This window comes from Cavia porcellus, unplaced genomic scaffold, assembly GCF_034190915.1.
Source record: "Cavia porcellus strain 051 isolate PalLab524CR breed Dunkin Hartley unplaced genomic scaffold, mCavPor4.1 scaffold_9, whole genome shotgun sequence".
NCBI classification, from domain to species: domain Eukaryota; kingdom Metazoa; phylum Chordata; class Mammalia; order Rodentia; family Caviidae; genus Cavia; species Cavia porcellus.
The window spans coordinates 76,297,462-76,315,611 of NW_026947492.1; the positions used below are offsets into that span (position 1 = coordinate 76,297,462).

General features: G+C 44.5%; 1 long non-coding RNA gene across 5 annotated transcripts in view; it reads left to right on the forward strand.

Moving 5' to 3' along the window:
- LOC111755362 (uncharacterized) overlaps positions 1-17,357 on the forward strand; it is a 93,734-nt gene extending 76,377 nt beyond the window's left edge. For 2 of the 5 annotated variants that reach the window (XR_010049882.1, XR_010049883.1), the window contains 2 exons: positions 9,673-9,782; positions 11,406-17,357. This is a non-coding gene — a long non-coding RNA (uncharacterized LOC111755362). Of the gene's footprint in view, positions 1-1,569; positions 1,918-9,672; positions 9,783-11,405 lie in introns of those variants that run through there. The other 3 variants (XR_010049885.1, XR_002789924.2, XR_010049884.1) reach the window with 3 other exon arrangements.
- Positions 17,358-18,150: the final 793 nt, after the last annotated feature.

Here is an 18,150-nt window from a genome sequence, read left to right on the forward strand (position 1 = left end):
GGTATTTGCAGAGATGGATTCCAAAGGTTCTTGTAAAAGTAGTGCTTTGGCTCAGAGCTTTTCCCTCCTGGCCTCTGTCAGAGAAGGAGTGGGCATAAGGTGGAGGAGCTCTACTCTCTTTCCTCCTGTTACTTCCCCTTTGTCTGTCAGCTCTAAGGATACGTGTTCTACATACATACGGAAACTGTTGTACTACCTATATTGTAAGATTTTCAAATTAATGTGAATTTGTTGAGACCAGTTAAGAGAATCTCATAGGCATGAAAATAAGGATAGGCGGCTGAGTTTCTTGTGCAAGTCTTCACTTTCCCTTCTTTCCCTTGGTATCTGTGAGCACTCATCTCTGCAACTTGCCATGAGATCTTTTTCCATTTCTTGCTACTTTCCACAAATGGGATCTCTTTTTACTTCTTCAAATGCACATGGAAAGAAACTGTGGCCCTTTTTCCTGGGCTTCAGTGGGCATCAGACTGGAGCCATGATGTCTCCTGGAGAGAATGAAATTGTTTACAGAGAGACTGTGTTTGAGTTGATTAGGTCTTGACTCAGTGCCCAGAGCAGATTCTGTGGCCAGGGGGTTGGGACAGGGTGAGAGCCATGTGCTGCCCTTCCCAGGGGTAGGAGGGAGGGACACAGGGACGTTGCTCGCAGAAGGCCCAGTCTGTTCACATGGTTCCTGTGTAAGTCACTGCAGTACCATGAGGTCCCAAAGCCCTACCTGCAGCGACATGTTCCCCATCAGCCTCCTGCCCTTCTTCTTGTCGGGAATGGGTGCTTGGCCTGACGGGAAAGAAACTAAGATCTGTAGTTTTCTCAATTAGCTTTTAGGGCTGCAGTAGCTAGACAGTGAGGATGGAACTTGGCATGCAAAGTGTGCCTTTCTCATTCAGAATCACTTAGAAATCTTAGAAATGTGTGTGTGTGTGTGTGTGGGAGGGGAACTCAGTGTCCCCTTTGGGCGGGAGGGCGTGCTCATGTCAGTTGAGCAAAGCCCGTAGCGTACCTCCTTTTATTCATCCTATAATCAGTTCATATCAGGTGCCTGGTCAAACGCTTTTTGAAAAGCAGATACATTTTCCATCTATAACTGAAAGATGAGCCTAGTTGAACTTATTTTTTTCTGTTTTCTATTTATTTTGATCTTTAAAAAGGGTGAGAAAAATGAAGTTGGGGAGGCAATCAACTTTCCAATCTCTCCTTGTGGATTTAGTTTGTCACTCTGTTGCATATATGACGGAAGCTGCAGCTCACTCAGAGCATTAAAAAACCTGCCATGGCTGGTGGCAGCTCTGGGACAATGGCTCTCAAGGGAGGGTGAAGGCAGCCAGTGACTTGGAGTCTTCGCTTTTGCATGGTGGCCTTCACCTTTCTGTCCTGTCATGTCCTTCACTAATAATTTAAAAACAGTGGCCTTTCCTAAGGTCTTCACAAAGGCGGTCAGCTTTATCCCCATGGCTGCCTTTGTCTTTCTTGATATTTGCAGCAGAGGCACAGTGTGGTGCCGAGCCTGATGGATGCAGGGAATAGAGGACACACGGCTGCTCTTCCCTCATCTGGTGATACACGGAGGACACCAACTGTGATTGCACTGTCCCTGCGCAGTGCACTCAGATCCATTCTCTTGGGTCCATGCAGGTTCTGACTGTGTTTGCCTGATGGTTGTACTCAGCGTGTACCACTTTCCCGGAAGCTGCTCTGGTAATAAGCTGTTCTGACCAGATCTTCCTCACTGCTGTCACCACCCCTGCCACTCTAGGGCCCGGGGACGTCTGTACCAGGGCTTAGTGCCTCTGCCTGCACATCCCCACTGCTTCCCCTGAACTCCTCCTGCTCCTCCTCCTCATCCCCATGGAGATGCTGTCAGAAATGCTGGTGTCTCCCTGGAGAGTGGGGAAGAAAGGACTGACAATGGAGGGCGTGAGTGGATCTGCAGGGGACGGTGGGTAGCCAGGGGGGTGATCGTGAGGGAGGATGGATGAGCTGGAGCCTGTGAAGTGTGAGTAGGTGGGAGACGGCATGGGAGACAGGGACAGGGCCCTGCTTTCACCGGAATTGGTGCTTTTCACACACAATTGGTCAGTGACGCGCTGTGGGATGTCTTCTGTCTGCCCACAATGGCAGATCCAGTTCTGTGGGACCTGGAGCTGGGAGAGTTGAATTGGGGAGCAGGGAAGCTCTTCTTAGAACCAGGTCCAAGAATAAATATTCAGAAGATAAAATGAATCACAGCAGAGCAATGGGGCCTTAGCGATTCAGGCTCCTCCGGAGATCTTTTCTCTGTGCCTGGATAGAAATGAGTATGTGAGGACATTTCCTGGTTAGTCCCCAGCATCCTTTCCTCCCTTGTGGCATTTCTGGGACTCCCAGGACCTGGAGTGAATAAGGAACCTGGCGTTTAATCTCCATTAACTGCTGGGGGAAGCAGAGGATATAGTAGTGTTTAGTGGCCTGGATTAAAACAACACTCGGCAGGCTGTGGTACAGAGATTTCTGGCCTTTCTATTTGTGTACTGTTTGTTGTATTGGATTCCTGTAGCATAAAGAAACTTAAAATTGTTGACAATCCAGAGATTTATTTTTAAATAATGTCTTTGTCAAGCCCTGAATTCACCCACCGGTGTTAGCCCTTTAATAATGTATATTCTGCCAGCAAGAGGAAGAAAAGAGATTTTAAGTGAGGTCCATCATATCCGCACCTCCGTAGTGTGTGTTGTCCACAAGGCCACGGGGCATTGTGGGAAGAGGCTGGTGCCCAGGCCCCTCTCCGTGGCCCACATCCATGACTGTTTTCATAGCGTTGGAATGTGACGGCTTTTGCTGACAAAACTAATGTGTTAATCTTCCTAGCTTTTTACCACAATCCCATCATTTTACCTGTGTGTGCCTGTTTCAGTTAGCAAATGGACTGACTTGTGTGATATCAGAAAAGAGGCTGAATTTATCTCTAACACCCTCCTGGCCTTTCCTGGCTCAGGATACCTGAACACCACTCTGGGGGAGAGGGTGAGGAGGGGGAACCAGAGCACCAACACACCGTTGGAGATTTGTACTCAGTTTTGCACGCATTTAAAATGTAAAGTCCTCCAACCACTTACAGTAATAGGAATTCTATTAAATGTTTCCAAATCCATGACACGATGAAAAGACTGGAAGGAGATGACTGAGGGTATCACTTATAGAGCTGTCGGAGATTTCAGGGGGCTGGTGGACAGACTCATCATGATTCTGTGTGCACATTGCGTTTTGTTTCCACTGCACCTTCTTGGTCCTGTCTTTTCTATTTGCTACTTCCCCAAATACCTATTTATAACCCTGAACAGTTCTGCTTCACTTAATTCATTTCAGTACACAATGAGAAAACAAATACAAGCTACATCCTCAGAATCAAGCAGGAAAATATGCCAGCCTGACCTTCCCTTGAAAAAGAATCATGATCACAGACAGTGGCAGGATCTCCAAGGTCAGCCTGATTCCAAGCACATTCATGAAATGTTGGGCAAAACATTATGACGGTGACCAGTTTTTATGCGTGGATTCTACCCTAATGGGCCCAAATTGGACCACCCATGTGAAGGACAGAGAGGCTGAAACTGCATGAGTATCTTCTTCTGTCTGCTGGGATGGCTCCCATGCAGCAGGCCCCGAGACCTCTCATCTCCTTTTCTTTCCGTGCTCCGTCTCCTGACAGGTATCTGCAGCCAGGTGTAAATCGGCATACAAGGTGGTGCAGTCTTTCTTCACTGCATCTGCTACAAAGACCTGGCGGGATTGTGGGCCTGGTAGAGCCATTGGTGGACATCGGCTCCCACGCGGTGCCTGCTGTAATATGACAGGCCTTCCCTGCTGTCTGACATCACGGAGGTGCACGGAGAATTGCCAGGTGGGCAGTCAGTGGGGAGAGCGGCAGGCCAGAGCTGTCTTCCTGTCCCAGCAGCGACTCAGACTAAACGTGGCCACTGAACCTTGCTGTCGCCGGCACACACACTCTCTCAGGGAGACTGTCCTTCTCCATCGCAGTTAATTTGTCTTTACCTCTCAATTAGCTTTTGCACAGAGAGCTTGATAGGCTCAAGTCGCTGAGATCCTGTCCTGCATATGTTCCCATCCCCTGCTTTACTGCTGATGTCTGTGTTAGCCCTGCTCCCCATGGGGATTTTCAAGCAGCAGTTCTTCGTTCGGGTATCAGTAAATGCAGGTTTTCTAGCAAGGGCAGATGAGGTGACACCGTTCCTCCTGCTTAAGACTGCTATAGTGTGATGATGTTTCATGATAAAAAGTGGGTTCTTTAATACGAAAATGCTTTGTTATAGAGAGTGAGTTTTTGAATAGGTTTTAGTTACCTGAGTAACCATCTATGGTAGGGACAATTTATATTTACAGGCATATTTCATGTAAAAAAGAACAAACTGAGTAGCTTTAAAACTTACTCTATCAAAAGTTGAAAATGCGATCTTAAAGGATAAGAATTTGCTTTGGTTTATGTTTAATCTGGTAAGGTTCATTTCTCCTAAGAAAATAAAATTTGGGGGTACATGGCTGTGGTTTTTTTTCTTATTAAAAGCCCTGTGGCTTTCTATTAAAATAACCATATTACTGGGTATGGTGGTGCATGCCTATAATCTCAGCACTCTGGAAGGCTGAGGCAGGAGGATTGAAATTTCTAGCCCAGTCTGGGCTTTAGCCACTTAGACCCTGTCTCAAAACAAAAACAAAAACAGAAACAAACAAACAAACAAACAAACAAAAAAACCCCAAAATCCCTCCTCAAACCTTTATTTATCAAGTTCTTATGTATTATGCTTGATATCATACTCAACTACCGGCAGTACCCACAGATCTGATGTTGTAATCCAAGTTAAATTTAATTTCAAGCAGTAAATTAATTTAACCAAAGTGAAATTCTTGTTGGATTTCTCCTTGAGTTAGCTTCATGACAAAGGGCTTATTGAGACTATGTACCTTAGGACAGGATGGCTGCTGCCATCTCCTCGGGAATTCTGGATATTTCCACAGGTCGATTGCAGTGTGAGTTGTAGCTGGATGAAGAATCACACTGGAGCCCATGCACTGTGCCCGAGGCAGCTTCTCTGCCACTGCACTGACACCTGGGTGCGGGAAGAATCTTTAAAGCACCAGGCCAGCAGCAGGGCCACCCTGTCGGCTCTCCGGGGTACCACATTGCAGGGCTCTGCACCCTCTCCTCTCCCAGCCTGCCCCCAATCCGGCCTTCACTAGGGTTCCTAACGTTATCCTTGCTTCCAAACGTACCCTCAGGAAAAGCAGTGCCTCAGTGAAGATAGTGCTTTTCCGACATCTTTGGTTGAAAGTCTTTCTTGGAGTCCACTATAGAAAATGGATGAGAAGGTCTCTGGCATTTGAAGCCGGGACGGAGTTGCTCTCCCCCTCTCTCTGACTGCTGCCCATCTGAGGCTGAGAACCCCAGCCCCTATGTCCAGCCACCAACAGTGCCCCTCCTGTCCCCTCACTGCCGTGTGTTGTGATTGAGACTGACTGCTCAAGGAGCTCTCTCTCAAGGTGGGTCAGGTAATTGGAGGTCCAAGCCTTTTGGCCACCCCAAAGCCCGAGCCCAGGCAGCCCTCACTTTGCCTGTTTGTAGGTGCTGGGCTCTGTTGTCAGCTACAGTAGAAGCTTCCAACGCCTTTTTCCAAATAGATGTCTTTCTCTTAAATATGCTTTCGCTGGGTGTTAGGAAAATATGATTTGTTTTTTGGTGCAGGTAATCGTTAGATGGAGAAAGTTTACCGATTACATGATTTTTTTTATTTAAGTATACGTTCATTTTCCAGGACAAAATATATTGCCTCCTTCCCTATTAAATACTGTTTAAGAATATTTATATTAGGCATTAAGATACTTTTTTGTATATGTGGTATAAATACACAAATTCATTATTAGTGTTTTGTTGTCTGAATATTACAACTTTAATATTCATTTAACATTGAGACATAGGCACTGGTAAAGATTTCATGAACAAAACTCCAGTCACATGACAAATACTACAAAGAATCACAGTAGCTTTGTAGTATAATTTTAAGACAGGGATTGTGATGTTCCCTGCTTTGCCTTTGTTGCTGAGAATTGTTTTTGCTATTCTGGGTTTCTTCTGGTTCCAAATGAATTTTAGAAATGTTTTCTCTAGTTCAGTAAGGTTTACTAATGGTATTTTGATTGAGATTTCATTAAATCTGTATAGCAATTTTGGAAGTATGGCTATTTTCACTATGTTGGTCCATTTTCTGATATTCTTTTTAATTTCCTTTTTCAGAGTACTGTGATTTTCAATGTACAGGTCTTTTATTTTCTTTGTTAGATTGATTCCTAAGCAGTACACATTCACTGGAAAAAGGGTAGCTTCTGTAACAAATGGTGCTGGAAAAACTGGCTTTCCACATGCCAAAGATTAAAACTAGACATGTCTATAACCATGCACTGAACTAAAAAAAAAATGGATCAAAGATCTAAATATTAAAATAGAAACACTAAGTCTACTGGAAGAGGAATAGGCAGAACTCTTGAAGACATAGGTACTGGCAAAGATTTTATGAACAAAACTCCAGTTGCATGGCAAATACTACAAAGAATCAACTACTGGGATCTCATCCTACTAAAAAGCTTTTGCACAGCAAAAGAAATCACTAACATAGTAATAAGACAACTCACAGAGTAGGAGAAAATTTTAGTCAGTTGTCCGTCAGACAAAGGACTTACATCTAGAACATATAAATATTTGAAAAAAATCAGACTCCCTAAATTTAAAGATCTAATCCAAAACTGTTCATCTGAGTATGCTCTTCTCAGATGAAGAAATACAAATGGCAAGTAACTATATGAAAAATGTTCAACATCACTGGTCATTTGAGAAATGAAAATTAAAACTGCTGAGATTCCATCTTACCCCAGAAAGAATGGCTGTCATCCAGAAACCAGCCAGTACCAAATGCTAGTGGGGCTGTGAGGAAAAAGGAGCCCTTCTCCGCTGTTCCTGGGAGTGAAGACTGGTGCTACCAGTCTGGAAATCAATGTGGAGATTGCTCAGAAACCTAGGATTAGAGGTCCCATTTGGCCAGCTATTCACCTTCCAGGGATGTTCCCTGAAGTATTAACAAGCTCATACCACAGCAACAGATGTACAGCCATGTCTGTAGCAGCAGTTTTAAATAGCTAAATCTTGTTAACAACTCAGATTCACATCAACCAAGGAGTGGATAAAAAAGATGTGGTTTTTTAGTACAATGGTGTACTCAGCAATAGAGAAGGATACACTTGGGACATTTCTAGGTAAAAAATGGGTACACTTTGAGACCATATTCTACAGTGAAATAAATCAGACACACATGCATAAATACCATATTGTCTCCCTGGTGTGAGAAAATAAAAGTAAATAAGGACCAAAATGTACAATAGATGTTGTGAAATAGGAAGAAATTGTTCAAAGGAAAGAGAAACTACAGAGAGAGGAGTTAGAAAGGAAGGAAGAGAAAAGAAAAAATTATAAAATAAGGAAAAAATGGAAACAAAGCTTTGTAAACAAGGAGGGGAGGGGGGTTGAAGGGAAAGGAAGTGACTAGGAAAAAAAGGACTAAGATACATCACATACAGGTACAAATTCCTTATGATGAATGGGATCATTATGTATATCTACCTTGGACAAATAAACCTAATAAAAAAGTATAAATCCGAGTTATTTATAAGAAAATGGATGCAATTTGAGACTATCATGTTAAGTGTAATGTCAGAAACGCAATGTGAGATATCACACAGGTTCTTATATGAGCAACCCAAAGTAGACATAATTTAAAGAGCAGATTAAAAGGTAGATAATAGGAAACGGGGAGATAGATAGATCTTATGCAAAAGAAAAAGGGAGCAGAGGTGGAGAGAGGGCAGGCAAGGGAAATGGTAAAAGAAGAATTGAGATGTGTTTTGTATATTCAGCAGCTTCCCAGGAGGGGTGGAATTGATATGTACTGCTCACATGAGAACGCGGGAAGGGCCACCCTGCTCCAGCGCCCCCCTGCCCTCGAACCTCTGCATACTGCCCCCTCTGCTCCCCAGTCAATTTCCTGCAGGCAAATCCTGGTCCAGTGTCTGTTTCCAGGGGACCCCAGGCCAAGACAACCTGCAAGTTGTCTTCAGCGCTTACCACACTCACCTGCAAAGGCCAGGTGTGCTGTGAGGTGGCTTTTATTCCTTTGCTGCAGGCGGCCTCAGGTGTAGATCCTGTTTCTCTTCCCACTTGTGCATTCAGCATTGTCATTTGCTATTACTGCCTCTTGACAGCATTGTATCCAGAAGTGTTTGGAAGCCTGGCTCTTTGGCCTTCTGCTCACGGTCTGGGGAGCTTCCTGGGAGGTCTGCCTGGTGGCCGTGGAGGGGTTAGGGACCTGCTGTTTCTCGAAGCTGGCTCTTAATTACACTTAAGACATTAGAGCCCAGAGAGATGATGTGCTGAGCATGACTTTGCCCAGCGCTCGGCAGAAATCGTTGGCGATGCCTGGCGCTCTCGTTGAAGGTTGGCTCCTAACTCCACATTCAAGTCTGCTTCCCCTGTGTGGTCCCTGGCTTTGTGAAATCTTCTGAGCCTGTGAAATCCTTTTGGAATTCTGTCGTTGTTCGTGTGCATAGTTATATTTTCACTGGTTAATGTCCATCCATAAATGCAGAATCATGTTTCAGTAATATTAGCTGATATTTCATTTCCCAGCCCCATTAGTAAATAAAAGCAAAAGACGTTTCCCCTGGAATGAATGCTGGAAACTGACCACCTTCCTGCATGGCTTGGTAACACCTGGTCTCAGCCACTCGGGCCACCTTTGCCCTCAACCGTTTGTTCCCAGCCCAGCAGTCATGGTGGTTCCTTAAGGACACAAGCCAGATTCTGTTCTGCTCTGCTCCACACCTGCCAGTGATTTCCGCTTTCCGCCCTGCAACTCCCTGATTTCCGGTTCACCCGTTTTCGCCATCTGTGTAGTCCCGTCAGCTTCCCCTGGACATGCTGCCGCGCAGGGCTTTTCCCCAAGTGGCTGCCAGCCCTGCAGTGCTCCTCCAGGCTCTCTGCTTTGCTGTCCTTCTCACTTCTGAATCTTCACCCCTAACAGTTCCTCTCTTAGTGTTTCTCCTGGTCTCTTGGCTCACATGGTAAACAGCACCCATGTTCTACTCCCTGACCCCAAGCCTCTGTCCCCTTTCTTATGTGACATTTACTGCCTTCCTGCTTACTCAGAGTGTGATGATACTTACCATGAAGCTCGAGAAACTTCAGCTTTAGGGCTTCTTCCCTGCTTAGGTCCCTTCCAAGATCCTGGGCGGGACCTTAGCCCTTGTGTGGGAGTTTCTGTGAATTTCACAAACATAACCTATTTTTCCCATAGTTGGTTGAGCCCACTGTCTTTTGCCACTGCAGTTTCCTCTCTTTCAGGCCTCCCTTGCCTTGGATGGTATAGAAGTGGCTGAGAGCACTTCCAAGGTCTGGCTTGAGAGACCAAGTGGGAGTGCAAGAGCCAGCTCTCTTGTCACTGCCCACGTATACCTCGGGGAGCTGATTTACAAACAGAAGAGGTTCGATTTGGGCCACAGTTTTGGAAGTCTCAGTCTCTGATCCAAAGGTTCTGTTCTATTTATTGTTTATGTCTGTCCCTCCCCTTTGTTCAGCAGGAGACAGATGCCCCAACAACAAAGGCTGAATTCACCACTGCATATGGTGGGCACTTGGTCCATATTGGGTGAATGAATGAACTGATGGACTGGCATTACAGTGAACGGTTAGTGACTGTCTACTTTGGTCCTACTCAAGAAATTCAATATCAGATGATTGTAATTGAAAAGTAAAAGTAATACCAAGGGGAAAGTGGAAATGCTATGGAGCCTGGATTCCACTCCCGCCTAAAACTCTGCACTTGGGTGGTGACGTTCCTGTTCCCAGCTGGCATCCCTTCAGAACTCATTAGCCCCTGTGCTTCAGGGAGATCTGGGTCAGTGTTTTCTGGGCCGCGTGGCTTTCCTCCTTGGGACCCACATGGGCCATGCTGGCCTCGTGCCTCAGCCTCTCATACTGAGGGTTTCATTCTAGAGCAGGAGGCCACGCACAGAGCCACTGAAAGCCAATAGTAGCCAGCTTCTTCAGAGCCAAAGTTGAGCCAGCAGTGAAATAAAGGTGACTCTTTTTCATTTTCCTATATCTCAGCAATCATGGAAATGCTGCTCAGAGCACTATCTTTGTTCAAGCATTAGAAATAAAAGGACTGCTTATACACAGGAGAGACAAATACACATACAGGACTGATACCATTTTAAAATGGATATATGTACACATTACCATAAAACTTAAGAGCTAGAGGCAAACCTTAAGAGAAGCAGAATCCAACAGGACCTGGATAATTTAGTTTTGGATAATTTTATTTTTGTAGACAGATTGCAAATGCACTGCACACGTGGCTAATGGACCACAACCTTTTCTCATTTAAATGCCCAAACTTTTACTTGACCTTTGAAACACCCTTTTAAAAATGGCCTCGGAATATTTTTGGAAGCTTTAGTCTATTTCTGTTTTTGTTTCTGGCCAACACATCTCAGGACGCAGATGGGAGGTCTCCTGCCAGGCCCCAGGGAGTGGAGTGGGGAGCAGAGAGGGTGTGCGGTGTGACCAAGTCCTCATGTCCCGGCGTGGCTGGTGGTGCCCGCGGGCACTGCACAGCATGCAGCTGTCCCGCTCCGTGTCCGCCTCTCATCTAGGGCATCAGCGAGTTTTGCACCTGAGCTTTGTCAGCCTCACTAACCTTGCAGAATGGGTGCCTCTGGGTTACTCCCCTCATTGTGAATCTGTCCATCATTTCAGGTTTGCTCCAGATTAGGGTCCCGAAGAGACTGTTCTGACAATATGATTCTCCGCTCAGCTGATTCCCACAAACACGAAGGCCACAGTTGGGTTCATAAGATTCTTTGCAAAACAGATTTCTTGCTCAGTGCTGTTATCATTTTTTGTTTTTTGTTTTTTGTTTTTTGAGACTATGCACTCCAGGCTGGCCTTGATCTCACTATGTAGTCCAGGCATGGCCTTGAACATGGCCATCTTCCTGCCTCAGCCTCTTGAATGCTAGGATTGCAGGTGTGAGCTACCCTGCCTGGTACTAGAATTGTATCTTCACTGAGAAAAATTCATTTTAAAAATTCTCAATTAGAAAAAGATCTCATCCAGAGTGCAATTGCATGGCACCAGAAACTCTGTGAAAAACCTAGATTGGAGGGAAACCAACAGTTCTTAAGGTTTTTATTCTTTGTTTTTCTTAATCATTTTTTTGTGAGTGTCTGAAACCTAAAGAAGCCATGGAAACTGATGAAAATATGGAACAGTCTCCAAATGTAAGATGATTTTCTTTATTTTTCAGTGTCATTCTCCCTCTCTGGAAACAGCAGTGGAAATGCAAACATGGCCACATGGAGATAACAGGTGTAGCAGATCTCGAAGAAAAGAACTTTCCGGGAAATCAGAGTAAAAAGCAAGGATTTCAACCATTCAGCAGTCCCACTCACACCTGCTCGGCTGTCTCCCCCAGGGCAGTGGGCCTGCCTGGGCTGCAGAGTGGACGGTCCCTGCTGGTCGCTAGTGTGGCACCCTCCTGCTGCAACTCTTTGGTGCTTTCCTCTTCCCAGTGAGTGCTATGTGATGTGATGCTGGGAATTTCCTCCCACTTCTCTTCAGCTTCCAGGATGTGTACACTCAGAATGGATGGCTTTCACCGCACTGTTATGCAATAAATCTGCCAGGCTGAATTTCCTTCAGTGAGTCAAAAGATGAGCCAGAAGCGGGTGGAATTTAAATATAGATCAGGCGTCCCTCATGTGATCTGGCCTTGCGGCTTTGAAGACTGACAAACCAAGCCCATGAATTGGTTGCTAGTGGACCTCTGCCGAGTCTTTGCTCATGCACCCACTGTGGGCAATGATTCCTTTGATACCCAAGTTTGCTTCTGTTTTACCTTTGTAGGGAGCATGAGCTGGTTAGGCACTGAAACCACAGGAGACCCAGGGCCTGGCTTCTGGGTGTTCTCCTAGTTCTTCTGTCAACTGCTACTCACACATGTTCCCTCCTTGACTTGGTTCTTGCCTTGCACAATTCCCACAGATGCACATAATCCTCACGTGACATGTGCTGTGCCCGCACAGTCCATGTGTGTGAATATGTACATCTGTGTGTGTGCGCTTATTTTTTTCAATGTGTTTGTTTTTCAGGTATTTGAAGATGGTAAAGGGCCTGGGGAGACCTCTGTTTAGAACAGTAAAAAAGATTTTGGATCTAGTAGCTCAGCTCGATATGACAGAATGGCGGAAAGTGTGAGCCTACAGTTTGTTAATGACCCCAAATGTTTCCTAGGTTACGTGGAGCTCATTTAAGTGATGACATCCTAAAATTCTTTACCAAAGATCAGTCATTTGCTGGTCTGTAAGCCAAGGCTCGGTGGATTATCCCCCCTAGACCCACATAGCCACATCCGACACTCCATGTACTTACATGGGCCCGGGCTTGGATGCATCAGGATTGTGCTCTTTTTGCTGTCTAGCAAGAAATGACATGGTCTTCTATGGAGGGGACACTGGTGGTCTCAAGGGCTTCTGAGCCCAAGACCCTGTTCAGGGACACAGCTGTGGTCTTTGCCATGCCCATCTTGAGCAAGGCCAGCTGGTGGACCTCAGGCATGCTTATCTTTGCCTTTTTCCAGACAATTGGGGTGCTTCTCAGGCAGAACCAGTGTGTCCAGGAACTTTATCTGGGGCCTTTGTCTTGCATGGAAGGACTCTGAATGCCATGTCCTTTACCAGTTCGGGTTATGTGCCTGAGTGCACATCCATCCATATTTTGGGCTCTGCCTTCCTACCTTTGCCCCAAGCTTTCTCCCTTTTGCCCCTTCTCTTCAGCATATCAGTCTCTCTGGTAGTATCCATTACCTAGGCTTTGTAGCCAATCATAGTCTTGTATGTAAATTGGGAGCCTCTCATTGGACCATTGGAGACCAGGAAATGCCACTGTGCTGATTTAAAGACCCACCCAGGGACTTCTGGTTTCTTACACAAATCCCTATGACACAAAAGCCCTCCTAGAATTTTCTACCTATCTCTATCTCCACATTCTCACATGAGTGTATTTTACTTCATGCTGAAATTGAAGATGGTGCTTATGTTATTACATGCAAAGATGTTATTATAGAGAATGTTTTGTCTTGACCTAGGACACACTGCTGTGATGCTCTGCTTCTGTGGGAAAGCTGGGGGTTTGGAGCTTTGATTAGTTCCTTGGTGGGGACCCTTGCTCCACCCATGCCCCACTGCTCCCTGTGGGGACACTCATCTTGCATATTAGCCGGAGGTGCTTCGCACTCTTCTCAGATCTGAGCAAATCCTTACCGTGTCAAGGCTTGGTGATGATAGCCTTGAAGATAGATGGGGGAATATTATCACAATTTTTGGTTTCCACAGCCTGGCCCTCACCTATGACCTAAAGATGAGTGGCACTGAGCCCCGTACCTCCTCTCGAGTGCTCATTTTCTGGCCCCTAAAGTGCAGTCTGTCACAAATTGAGCAAATAAAGATTGTGCCACAGCTCCTGGGCAGGGAATTTGGTTGAGTGGTGGAGCTCGTGGCCACGTTTCCTGGCACCCAGGCCCTGAGAACTCCCATTTCTTCTCTGGATTTCTTTCCTTAGATCTTCAGTTTTTTCTTGCACAAAAAAGGTGATGGCCATAAAGCAAAATCCCTGTGATTTAAAAAATGATGAGCATTACACATTTTCTCAAATAGTAGTGAAACAACACAGCAAAGCTTCCATTGAGACCATGCAGAAATAAATGCAGGGCTTTGGAAATACAGTCTTAGGTTGCAAAACATGCTTGTGCCTGCAGTGATAAAAACAAAACAAAACAAAACAAAAACAGATTTTTACTAATGCTCTTGCTGCTAGCCACCTCCAGAGGATGGTTGTCATTTTTAATTCAAAGGATTTGGCTTGGCTGGAGGATAAGTATTCACCTGCGTGAAATTTAAAAAACTTTGTCATTGCCAGCCTCTCTGATGCTCAGTGCTGAAAGTCTGGTTAAATAGAGCATCAAAAAGTCAGAGTTGGGGACATCGTGGTTTGTCTTTAATTTGGACAAAGCCTCATATTCTTAGACACTCTGTAGTTGCTGATCCAAGACATTATTTACATAGCAGAAGCTTACAGCCCTCAATGAGGCACCTGACAGGGACAGGAGGACTGAAACGTCCCCTTTTTGCCTCTGATCCTCAGAATTTAGCACTTCTTAATATATCTTCCCTAGAAATTTGTAGAAGGAGAAAAAAAGAAAAGACAGCATCACAGTGAGGCGAGAAAAGACCAAAGCACACCTGCATCCCTAGAAGGTCTGTGGAGTCCCCAGAAGCTGAGAGACATAAGAAGTGACAGGAAGTACAGGGAGAAAGCTTGTGACAGGGTCTCAGGGAACTGAGTGGGAAGGGGCCAGACCAGACACGGAGACAAAGGTGAGACCGAAGGATGAAAAGATGCCTCAGAGATACCACTGACTGCACGCTGCATTTAGATTTGCTTTAACTGTGGAATGTGGCTCAAATGAAGATTATCTGGATAACTCAGAGTAGCTAAACGTAAGGTAGATGCAGACATAATCAGTGCTATGATTTAAAATGTTAAACAGCAGCGCTCTGCGTTGCTCTCATCTGGGTGTCTCAGTTACACCTTGGAAACACCATCTCTTCATGTGAACACAAGCTTGCAAGCACATGGCTGCTTGTACACACACAGCTGCTTATAGACACACGGCTGCTTGCATGCACACGGGTGCTTGTATACACATGGCTGCTTGCATGCGCGTGGCTGCTTGCACACACACAACTGCTAGCCCTAGTCTTCGGGTGCTTCTGGGAAGGTTTCCTCTGTGTGGGCCAATGTGTGTTGAAAGTCACGTTTACTTTGCAGCCATGCAAATGATGAATTGCATTGTCTTACCATTGGTCACCTGCCGTTGGTGGGGACAGGGTGGTGCACAGTCACGCTGCTTAAATCTGGTCAGGAAAGGCCCTAACAAAGTGTGTCGCTCAGATGGACAAGCAGAGCTCTTCTCAGGGAAGACTGCTGCCGGGCTAGACGCTAAGTGCTCTTTCTGAGTCTGTCACACATCTGCCTTCAGTCCCTGTGCCAAGGGGTCAGAGCTCAATCACAAGCCTGTGGCACCCCCTGCTGGTTAAAAGCCCGTGCTTGTTTTGTTACTTTACAGAGCTAAACGTTGCTGTCATTTCACACTTCTTTTAACATTATTCGTGAATTTAATTATCATTTGTTTGGGCTGCATTTGTTATAGATCAGAGACAGTTTACTACTGACACTCTCGGTTTAGACTCTTTGTCTTCCTCCCACCCCCTGACCCAACTCCACCAGTGACTCCTTGGGATCCACCCGAGGCTGCGGCTCTTCCGTCGGGCCCCCCGGGCCTGCTTCTGCCTCAGCTGGCTTTCCCACAGGGACAGCAAGACAGTAAGAATCTGCTTTCACTAAAGAACAGCAAAATATTCGGGTCTCTCATGGTAAAATGTGCAGGTGGGATCAAAGCAGTTCTCCGGTTGGTCCTGTCTTTCCGGGGCGAGCAAATTTAGCAGAAGGCCTGGAGGAGCCAAGCAGCACCTCTTGGGGCATTTAAAGATTTTCTGAATTCCAATAAAATTTCAGGGCATTTTTCCGAGACAGTATTGTTTGTGGACTGTGATCCCATGTGCATGCTCTCTCCCTCTCCCCGACTTCCTGTCTTAATGCCTTGTCATAGTTCTTGAAGTCTGCCTGTCAGCACAGCAAGAGGGATTTGTTCATGTCTGAGTAGGCACCTTAATGATAGCAGATGGAAACGCCGCGGGGGGCCGGCCCATCACACTGTCATTGTCGCTGGCTGCCCTGACCCGCTCCCACTCCGCTATTTTTTTGTCCCTTTTTAAAGGAGAAATGGATGGTAATTGAAAAGGATCTTAAGCAAGATTTATGAAGCCCCAGACAACACGATTCCCCACTCTCTCTCTGTTTGCACAAATAAAGTCTTAACCTCGTAAGCACTGGTGACAGAACAGAGAAAGACAAATTGGTAAAGCACAGAAGCCCCATCCTGCCAAAGTTTTGGTCCTCAGATGCGCCTCACGTTATCCCACAATAATTACTAGTTATTGCTGAGCTTTGCGTACATTTTTGTAGATTGGTAAATTCCTGCATAGAATTATTTGCCTTTCCAAAGAAAGGCAAAAGCTGCTGTCCGCAGCTCTGATGAGCAGGGCTGTTGTGCGAGTATCTTGGAAATGTATGCATATTTTGACAGGGCATTTCCTGAGGAGCTCTGAGGCTGCCTGTCAGGAAGCTCCAACACACTTTCCTGCCTCTCTCACTTTTAAAAATTATTTTAGCTCACTATTTAACTGCAGCATAGTATAAGGGCAAACAATTCTACATATAAGGTGTGTGATTGGTTCTATGTTAATTATAATGAGATAGTATAGATAGATCTGAATCTTAGCAAACCTAGAGGCTGACTGGGTTTTCCATATATCCAGATCTTCAAAATTTCAAAGACTGAAACAAAAATAGCCTCAGAAACTCACAAAGGTATTGGAAAAGGTTAGTAGGATAAATTATGGTAGCAGGTTATAGAATTTTCTTTCATCTACCAGAGTTGAATAAAATTAAATTGTTTATAGTGATTTCTTATGCTGTGTAATTTATATAATGAAAAAATCCATAAGGAAAGATAATTTTTTTCCCTGACAATCAATTTTCAAAATCTAATTTAATTATCTTGTGAGTGGGATTGCTTTTATGATGATAAAAATAATAACGAACTTTAAAGTGGCAAAAATTCTTGACTTAGCAAGTTCTTCCAACTGCAAGAGTAAAACTTTAATAAATGTATGGCAATATTATTTTTTTCATAGTATCATTGTTAAAGTGAATGTAATGATTGGCTAATTTTGATGTTTGTTATAATATTTTAAAAAGATTACACTTTTTCTTGGCTAACGATTGTATATATGGAGTGACGAATGTACGGTCAATATGCTGGAATATTCCAAAATCAGCTGAGGATTGTATCTGAAAAAATTTATAAGTGCATGTGTTTATTTGTATGGCATTTTTTTCTTTTAGTGTACTTTTTAGTTTTGAAAATAAAGTCCTAGTCTTACAAGCACCATTATCACATTTTGCCACCATGAAACTTTAAAAATTTGTATGTCTAACAGTTATTGCCATTTAGTATAAAATGTATCAAAAATGTGCAATCTATATTAAGTAAATACTGCTTGTTTTTAGAAAGTAATTCTAGTGTGTCTAATTTCTGTTAGCATCGGGGCAGGCTCAGGCTGCTCATTTGGCAAAGATAATTTTGTCCAGTATTTGAACCCTTTAGTCACCCCTCCCCAAATTCTTGTTTTGAAAAGTTTCACATGAGCAGAGAACCTGAAAGGGACTGTACTGGGCACACATGTGTATTTCGCCTAGACTCGCACATTGGAAGAGTTTTCCATATTTGTTCATTTCTCTTGCATCTGCCTTTCCTCTCTCAAGAGGTTTGAATGTATTTCCAGACAACAAATAAAATTTCACTCCCAGATCCTACAGATAACTGAAAAACAGGCCTTTCTAATGCAGCCAATATTAATGTGTGTTTATCTAAGAAGCAGTCTAGATTCAAGGTCCCTAAATTTTGCTTTAAAGCTTTTTATAACTCAGTGTCAAGTAGGCTTCCTGGATGGCATTCAGTTATTTTCTGTAGTTGTTTTTAGTCTAGAATATTCTCTCCACCTTTGTTCTGCTTTGCTTTGGTTTTCTTGACACTGATTCTTAGATTCCCCACACGTTGGACTTGCAGCAGTGTCTCCTCATGGTGGGACTCAGTATGAACATCTTGGGCGCAGGGAATACTGTGGAACCCTTTCCTTCTGGAAATCAAATCTTTGTTTAGAGAGAACCAATTCAGAGGAGAAAAAGGCTTGTAGTTGACACAGTGACCATTTTAAAATTTATGATCTGTTTTCAATTTGGCTTTAATTTCCAATTCATCTAAAACAGCACGCATGACATGTAATATGAAAATCGAATCCACATAACAC